The sequence below is a fragment of the Aricia agestis genome, chromosome Z (genome assembly GCF_905147365.1).
Source record: "Aricia agestis chromosome Z, ilAriAges1.1, whole genome shotgun sequence".
NCBI lineage: Eukaryota > Metazoa > Arthropoda > Insecta > Lepidoptera > Lycaenidae > Aricia > Aricia agestis.
Genome location: NC_056428.1, coordinates 17,368,705 through 17,378,531, shown reverse-complemented (window position 1 = coordinate 17,378,531; position 9,827 = coordinate 17,368,705). Strand labels below are relative to the sequence as shown.

The window sequence follows — 9,827 nt, the reverse complement described above, 5'->3', positions numbered from 1 at the left end:
CGCAAAGGAGTTTTTCAGCTCCCGACTAGCACGTTTCGCTTTTTGCTTCAACTTTGAAATAGCTGCAGTTTAAAATAACGCTGAATGCATACAAAGATCCTTTGTAACTGAAAATGGTTGGTGCATTGAAATTCGCATCATTAATTTTGATACCACCAAGAATTCGCATTAATTAATAGCAAAACCGTGTATGTAATGTAATCGTAGAAATAGTAAATGTTTAGCAAATAGTGAATTTCGGGAAACATCCCAATTTTCGGTTACGTGCAAAAATGAAATTCTACGTATTCGGAACATTTTCGACTCGTGTCAAAAGTATAAGTTCTCGATGATGTTACTGAATAGTTGCGTGCTGAGTGTGAGTTTGAGTGACTTCTTGTAAAATAAAATTTAAATGTTGGCATTTTTAAAGTCACCATTGTTTGCCACTAAGGGCGATGTGCTATGTCGATGCTAAACAAATTACAGTAAGAAGCCACACAAACTCCAACAAGCATTCTGTTCCATTCACCTCGGTGCAGACGTTGCTGCTTGGATAATAATAATTGTTGATTTGTTGATACACAATTCGTAACATATGACAGCTGTTCTACGCGATAATTGACAACAAACCCATCATTGATAAGCGCTATACAAGATAATAAAGCGGCTGTCGCGTATGAAGACGCCTTGAGAAATATTTTAGTATTCCCCGACCGCCGCGGAATATCTAGCTCCTGATAAAAATGCATCGACGGAATATTCAATATTCAAGTGCAAATTACATTCAGAATATACAAATACTGATTAAGATTCTTGTACTACCGAACAACTTATAATATGGATCAACTTTATAGCTCTAAAGTTAAATTGGCATATCTACAATAATTTTATAAACGCAAAATGGTGTCAGTCACTTTGTCACATTTAAACGGCTGAACTGATTATTATTAAATTTTGTTTGGGTATAGGATTGTTCCTGCACGATACAAGAATTTCCTCCTAAACAGGCAACAAAATTTGCGGACGTAAGTACCAAATCAAAATTTAATACAAGGATATAGACGTGTTTAAATGTTAATAAAACGTGTCATAGCTGACCCTCGACCACAGTATAGCAATATTAGTCCCTACAGTAACGAAACGCCTTTGATGTCGCACGATGCCGCAACCGATGACAGGTACCGAGCAGATATGCCAGGGTTGCCACGGAACGGGAAATAAAATAAAAATAAAATATTGTGCTTGTAATGCAAATGTTATCATTTAATCTGTTTAATTAGCGTGTTATATTTATTATTTACATATTATGTCGTACTGCCAGATATTTACGTGAAACTTTATTTATAAATGATTGTAGTTCTCTATTTAAAAATGTAATTAACCCATCAAGCCCCATAAGCTCACCGGTGAGGAAGACACAATAGAATAACAATAGATTTCCAAGGATCTACGAATCACGATCGAAGGATTAACAATGAAGACGCATTCGAAATTTCGAATATATAAAATATCCAATAATTAATCACACGTCAGGTGTAAGAGAAGCACTTCAAAACCAGGGACGTCAGATGTACTAATTTCTTTCTTGGTACACATACCAGGTTTGGGTTCCACGTACCATGTACTATCAGAGAAGTTGATTCCTATGCAAATCGGGGACCTAAGTAGTTTGGTTGCGTTACGTCAAACCCAGCTGACAGATCACAATTAACATTGAATTGACATATTCGACCAAATAACGTTGGTCTGTCAATTGCATAGGAATCAACTTCCTTGATGGTACCAAGACTACTTGGTTCTTGTACGCAAAAATACCAAGATTGGCCCTTGATCGACCAAAATACACTGACCATATAAAATAACCGGAAAATTTCAAAGATGCATGTAAAAAACATTCCAATCAGATTTCCTTTATAATATAAAACTTTTTTATAGTAAGCAGTCTCGATAAACAGTTGTGCTGTGTGTAAAAATGTTTTTTCGAAATCTCAATTTGTTTACTTCGGACTTCTTTTCCATTGTTTGGTTAAGCAAACGAACCCTCGTTTCTTATAAAAATCTTCGTTATGAATCATTTATCTTTTTTTTTCAATATATTTTACATTTTATACCCGAATTATGCAGTATAATATCAAAAAGATAATGCAGTTCAAAATGATATTTCTTCTGTGCGTTCGATGATTACTGCCCTCTATTAACAGTATACGAAATTAAAATATTATTTTTTTTCCATTGGGATGCGACTTCCGACACATTTTGTCATCAGCGCCGGAGCGGAGCACAGGCGTACCAGTTTTCTGTCTCCGATACCAGTTTTCAGCCAGCTCGATACAAGGATTTCCAAGTGGCCGTCTAACATCCCTGGTTAAAACTCTTATTACGTGCGCGGTAAGGGCGGTCCAAAGGACAAAATGTTACACTTGGTGTGTGTACCTAGTAGGGTTGCTGAGGATTCCTCTTCCGCTTCCTCATAATGAGGAAGTTCCGCAATATTTTGGGTTCCTCAACCGTTACCGCATCCTCATAAATAAAAATAAAAAAATCCTCTTCCGCTATCGCTTCCTCAAAATTTAAGAGGAACTTATGAGGAATTTCACTGCGCATGCGCGTCGCGTATTAACGCACACGCCAGAGCCAGAGAATTGTATCATTCACTCATCTTTTTTTTTGTGTGCGTTGTTGTGTATGTTTAGCCTGGGAAAATTAAGGAATTCAGACCGAATAATTCGTGTAGTTTTTAAAGTTGGTACAGTTGTTCCTAAAGGTGTCCAGATGAATATATACTAAAAGTCTCCGAGGGCGGGACAAGAGCCGGCGGTGGGGGAGGGGGGGAAGGCTCTTCCTGAAAATAATAAAAAATAAATAAAATTAGATATACTCTATTTTGAAGGAGGAATCAGGGGACTACGTTACGCCGATTTACTGTATCTGTCTCTAGGTACAGTTAATGAAGGTAACGCATTCCCGTGATTCCTCCTTCAAAGTTGATCCTATCTAAATTTATTCTTTTTAAATATCTTCAGGAAGAATGAGTCTATTCCACTACGTTTTTAAAAGCTTTTATTTAAATTGCTCTGTATGTATGTAAGTATGTATGTTACGGTGGAATTTTGGAACTCAATTTTGAAGTAGATATATTTAACCGATTGAGCTGAAATTTTGCATACGCGTTTAGTTTGGATGACCATGCACGATTTGGTATGTGACATCACTCTAAATCCAATATGGCCGACCATCCAAGATGGCGAAATAATTATTGTTCTATGCAGTCCTGCAATATGGATATTAAATGGAAGGGCTTTTTGAGAGTAACTCAAAAACGAAACTAATGTCATTCTACATCTAATATGGCGGCTCATCCAAGATAAGGGAATAGTTATTTTAATGCACTTCTGCAATATGGGTATCAAATGAAAGGGCTCATCGTGACGTGACGTTACGTGTCGTGTCATGTCGTGACTTTACGTGACGTCACGTGACGTGACGTGAAATGACGTGACTGACAGCCGGGTTTCATAAAATACTCGGTTGAATCCGGTCACTTTTGTTAAATGAAAATTTACTTTTTAGGGCGGATTCGACCAAACTGGAGTAAAATTTTACTCGAGTATAACTGTCTCCTAATCTAAGAGTAAGCTGGTTTTGCGTTTTTCCAACTTCTAATCCAAGAATAAGGAGTAGAACACGGGAGTAAATATTTACACGGGCTATTTTGATGGAGTTAATATTAAACTGAGAATAGTTGCACAACAGGGTTCAACTGTCACGGTCGGTGTCATTGTGAACTATAATTGACATTTTATTTCATACTCTTTGAGTAACTTGGTAAAATGCAAACGATAATACCCTAGAGTAAATTAAAGGAGTAAAATTATTCTCATGATAGTTATACTGGTGTAACTTCAAGTTTGGTCGAATCGGGCCTTAGTCATGCAGAAATCTAGCCAGAGATAACTAAAAAACAAAAAATAAATTATAAGCAAAAAACTTTTTGAAAAAAAGCTTTTATTTAAATAGTCTAAAAAGAAGAAAATAAATTTCTCCTTAAAAATCCTCCTCCTCAATATATTGTACAATTTGCATGATAATAAAAGCTTGTCGCGAGACTTATTAATCTATCAGTAAGTACTTGATAAATTTATAAAAAAATACATAATATTAATTACTCAGTTAAATTGGTACTACATAATATGTAGTTTATTTACAAATCGCGCGACAAGCTTTTATTATCATGCAAATTGTACAATATATTGAGGAGTAGGATTTTTAAGGAGAAATTTATTTTCTTCTTTTTAGACTATTTAAATAAAAGCTTTTTTCAAAAAGTTTTTTCTTTATAATTATTTTATCGTAAACATCTTTCAAATTTATTTTATGGTCGGTCGATTGGCGGGTTACGGGGCATTAATTTTTTGCAATTTTTAAGGGACATATTTTTTTTAATTAGTAAATTTAGAAAAAATCTAACGTAGCTTTAACAGATCATAGTATTGTATAAAAATCATTTGTCTAAACGCATAGTCCAGGGTAAATTGGGGAATACGTTTGAATGGAAAACAGTGCGAGCGTACCCTTTTAATACTCTGTATTTCCTAAAGTAATGATCGTACAGTAAAAATGTTTGGACGTAATTTATAGTAAATTTAATGTAGATAATTAATGTAGAAGTCACTAAAGAGATATTTTAAATAATTTTAGAGTCACAAGCGAAAACCTTGAAAAAGAGATCTTTCCCCCCCTCCCCTTACCCCACCTTGCTCTTGCCCCACCCTCGGGGACTTTTAGTATATTCATCTGGACACCTTTCAAAACTACACGAATTATTCGGTCTGATCGTCGATTTTGAAATTAATTTTCTCCTTAATTGCTGGACCGATTTTGATGATTCTTTATTGTGTGTGTTTTGAGAATGGTTTAGATTCATAGTTTGGTCCACTGGAAAATGCCCTTTTAATTAATTTTTGTGTAATGTACCTATGTACCTAGTTATGTACAGACAGGACAAAGACTTTTGGGTTGGGTCCGCTAGTATTTATAATTTCCTATCATCCTCTTCCTCATCCGCTTCCTCTTCCGCTTCCTCATCCGCATCCTCTTCCTCAAAAAATATCCTCTTCCTCATCCGCATCCTCTAAATTTGCGAGTGAAATTTCCTCTTCCTCCTCCTCTTCCTCAAAATCACTTCCTCAACAACCCTAGTACCTAGCTAGGAAGGTACTTATTAGTATGTAACAGGGTATTTGACAGATTTTTAATTTATTACTCTTCTTACAACGTAAACAATAAAACAGAGATGCAAATAATTGCCGCCAAGGCCAACACAATATTAGTGTAAACTGTGAGCCGATATTTATGAAAATTTAAATCCTTTTTGTTTTTTAAATCAGATTTACATCCGTACACTGAACATTTATTATAGTATCCCATTGTTTATAAGATAAGTTATCGTTTTACAACACAAAATTCGTAGACAACGCGCCAACGTCACCCCTGTGGGGAGAGGTATACAAACGCCGCGAGTTTGTGTACGCGGGCCCGCGCCGCCCGCTTCCCCGCGGGTACCCCTCCGTTGCTCTGCGCAAGTACATTCGTTTCACTACTGTAGGGATATGTCATATTGCTATACTGTGCCCTCGACTATGTGATGATAGCACTGAATATAATATGCTGAGCGATATTCGACCTAGTTCCTTTAAATTAAGTTACAGCCAAATTAGGAAAATGGCGAACTAAAATTAAATATTTAGCGTCGGCCGAGCCGGGTGAGCAAGGGGAGAGTGTCCCAAAAACTCAGTCGAGATTAGGGTCCATCTTATTTAATATTGAATTAATTCAGATTCCACGCCGCCTTTGTGCCTGCGTAATGCCACTTAGGTGCCCACTCGCGTCGGGTTAAGGTTAACCGTGAATATAGGCCGCGCATAATTTAAGGATCGCTGGCTGGAATGGTCTAGAGGCGCATGTGCACAATATTTGAAATAAAATGCATCCTTACTCATTTTGTAAAAGTTTATATCAGTATGGTACCTCCTCACGCTTAAACGGCTAAACAGATTTAAATGAAAAGTACGGATACACTTAGAGAGACAGGATAGGACGCAGGATAGTTTTTGTCGTGGGAAAAATGTACGGATCCCGCGAGAGAAACGATCTACCAATCTGCTAATCATTGTTTTTTTTTTTTTTTTTATGAAATAAGGGGGCAAACGAGCAAACGGGTCACCTGATGGAAAGCAACTTCCGTCGCCCATGGACACTCGCAGCATCAGAAGAGCTGCAAGTGCGTTGCCGGCCTTTTAAGAGGGAATAGGGTAATAGGGGTGGGTAGGGAAGGGAAGGGAAGGGAATAGTTGAGGGTAGGGAAGGGAATAGGGTAGGGGTTAGGGGATTGGGCCTCCGGTAAACTCACTCACTCGGCGAAACACAGCGCAAGCGCTGTTTCACGCCGGTTTTCTGTGAGAACGTGGTATTTATCCGATCGAGCCGGCCCATTCGTGCCGAAGCATGGCTCTCCCACGTATAAAACCTATATTGATATACCAATAACCGCTCACTCCTCGCCCCTACCAAGCCTTTCTCTCTTTGTCGTATAAATAAAAGAGAGAGCATGCTCTTTTAAGAAACACTCGTATGATAAACAATTAAGAATACCCCAGGGGAAGTCGAATGCCCCTCATTGACCTACTACGTAGGTTTGGGTATCAAGTGAGTTAAAGGCATACTCCTCGTCTATAATTAATTTCTGCGTTGACACGTCTTGACATTCTACACTTGAAAAATTTGGGTATGTTTTACACCCTCTATAAAGAGGTGACCCAAAAAAAGGTGGCGAGACGAATTGGACGTGTCAAAGAGTGACCAAATCGTATACTGTAAAAGGAAAGAGGTCTTTGTTTATAATAACAACGTTACAAACTATGAAATAGAGCCTGCTATCAGAAAAACATCCAGGAATTAAGATAAAAGCTGATTGGGTGTTGGAAATATCAAATATTTGGCATTAAGGACGCTATCACATTTTTTCACAAATATCAGCGATTTTCAGGTACCATTTTAAAGAATTAGGAGTCACACTGCGAGGATATTTTGGTTTCAAATGAAAGATAATATATTCATCTCCACGTCTACACTATAAAAAATTTATAGCCGCATACAAAATTTTCACATAAATACGTTTTAACCATCACAATAATCGCAAAAGATAAAAAAATGGGGTTTGATTAGGTACCATTTAGCTAAATACACTGAACTAAGGAAAATAAATATACAAAAAAATTATTGCTTAAAATATAATCCTCTGTACGAATAGCTAAATATTTTATATCAAAATAAATAACTCTTCCATTTATAAGCTGATATTGAATCTTATATCTTTAAACGAGCAATTCTTGTATATATATATATATGTCGCAGCCGACTGGTTTAAATAGCCGTTCGATCAAACAGCTAGCCCTTTGACTGAACAACGCCATTCAATCACACGGCTATACGTCGTTTAGCCGACTTGTTGACTACAACATAATGCATACAAATTGTATGGAGGCGGATTTTTGCGATGCGCCCCGGCACTCCTCAGTGTGCTCACTCCTTTAATGTCCTTAACGTCGATATTCGTACTGACCTGCTAATTTTTGAAATATTTTTTGTGATAGCGTCCTTAAATGGGCATTCAGCTTGGTAATATTTTTCTAGCAACGAAAATGCCGGCAACGTACCTTCAGCTCTTCTAAGTTCTAATGTTGCGAGTGTCCATGGGCAACGTTAGTTGCTTTTCATCAGGTGACCCGTGTGCTCGTTGGTCCCCTAATTTTATTTAAAAAAACGTTTTTGAAGTCACTTTAAGACTAAGAACGATTCGATAATACAATTCAATGAAATTATAAGGTTCAAGTTTAGTATGAAAAGTAGGTTTCTATATCTAATATAAAATCCAAATGTTAAACCTCTAACATTTTACATTACCAAGGTCAATTCTCCCGACATAATATTATCACAGTAAGCGAATTACTGCCCCTGATATAATCACGTCACACGGATTACGGCGATTAACATAAACACCCTGATCCACCGCCGACCGGTGAATAATTTAGGCGATAGGTCTCACCTTCGGTGAGCCGTGATCAATATCAAAACTTGACCTTACACGGTCAATGTAATAGTCAATAATAAGTAATGAACGGGTCGATAGAATCTTCCTTCTAAACTACTGATTTAAATAGACACATCACATAAGATAAGTTTTTTTTTTTTTTTGATGAAATAAGGGGGCAATCGAGCAAACGGGTCACCTGATGGAAAGTCACTTCCGTCGCCCATGGACACTCGCAGCATCAGAAGAGCTGCAAGTGCGTTGCCGGCCTTTTAAGAGGGAATAGGGTAATAGGGGAGGGTAGGGAAGGGAAGGGAATAGTTGAGGGTAGGGAAGGGAATAGGGTAGGGGTTAGGGGATTGGGCCTCCGGTAAACTCACTCACTCGGCGAAACACAGCGCAAGCGCTGTTTCACGTCGGTTTTCTGTGAGAAAGTGGTATTTATCCGGTCGAGCCGGCCCATTCGTGCCGAAGCATGGCTCTCCCACGTATAAAGTTGAGTATATTATAATCAGATTAGTAGTTTATGCAATACATAGTCAAACTAGTAGCTAAATTACAGACTCCGAGCAATTGCGCACAATGTTTGAATACATTTTTATTTATTTGCGGTAGTTGGAATGCGGAAGGTGATGTTTTATGCGGTCTTTACGTTGGTACATTATCTACGTATAGAGGTGCACATGCGTCTATGATCGACTTTGATCGGGCAAGCATCATAGATGCACAATCATGGCTATCCCTCATATCACAACGTGAAGAGGGACCTCATTAAGATGTATACAATATTTTTGGATGCTAGATAGTGAATAATTATATTGCACTTGATGACGCCCGCAACTCCGTTCAAATTCAAATTCAAATTCATTTATTTTTGCATATGTGTGTTACAATAATAGGTCTTAAAATATTTTACTTATATCAAGTTCAACACATAGGCCTCTGTGGGCATGCAAAATTAAGTACATAATGAAAGTAATGTCATAAAGGTAAAGTTTTAGTTATGTAAAAATAAAAATGTCATAAAATAAAATAAAATAAGTCAAATTTTATAAATTTAAAATAGTCTAAGCAATATGTCATTAATTTCATTAAGTCAATTGGTATGGAATCTACCGCCATATAAACTGTAAAAGTCTGATAACACAGGAGTCAATTAATTTAATTTCAATTGCATGTCAATATTATTATCATTCAGATATTCTTCAACACTATAATAACACTTTTGCATAAGCAGATCTTTGACAGTTTTTCTAAAAGTAGGAATATTACTATCACCATTTTTTCTTATAGATACAGGTAGTTTGTTATATAATTTTGTTGACATACCCAGTATACTTTTGCACACTAGTGATGTTTTATAGCAGTTGGTAAATAACTTATTATCATCACGTCTGTTTCTTTTTATATATTCACAATTTTTGGGAAACAGATCTTGATTTTTATAAACAAACAGTAGTATTTCCAATATGTATAGTGATGGAAGTGACAGTATCTTATATTTGGTAAAATATGGTTTGCAGCTTTCAAACACTCCCAGGCTAAACATTGCCCTGATGCATCGCTTTTGCATTTTGAAAATAAGGTCCTTATCAGAGGAGTTACCCCAGAAAATTATGCCATATCGTAGTAGTGAACCAACCATACCGTGATACGCAGATAATATTCCATCTGTACTTATTATGGAACTTAATTGACGTAGAGCAAAGGAACAGCTGCTTATTTTTTTGGCTAATTGCTCTATATGTGGTTTCCA

General features: G+C 36.8%; 1 protein-coding gene across 1 annotated transcript in view; it reads right to left on the bottom strand.

Annotated features, from left to right (window-relative positions):
- LOC121739160 (serine/threonine-protein kinase SMG1) overlaps window positions 1-9,827 on the bottom strand; it is a 152,950-nt gene that overhangs the window by 39,435 nt on the left and 103,688 nt on the right. The window lies entirely within an intron of this gene.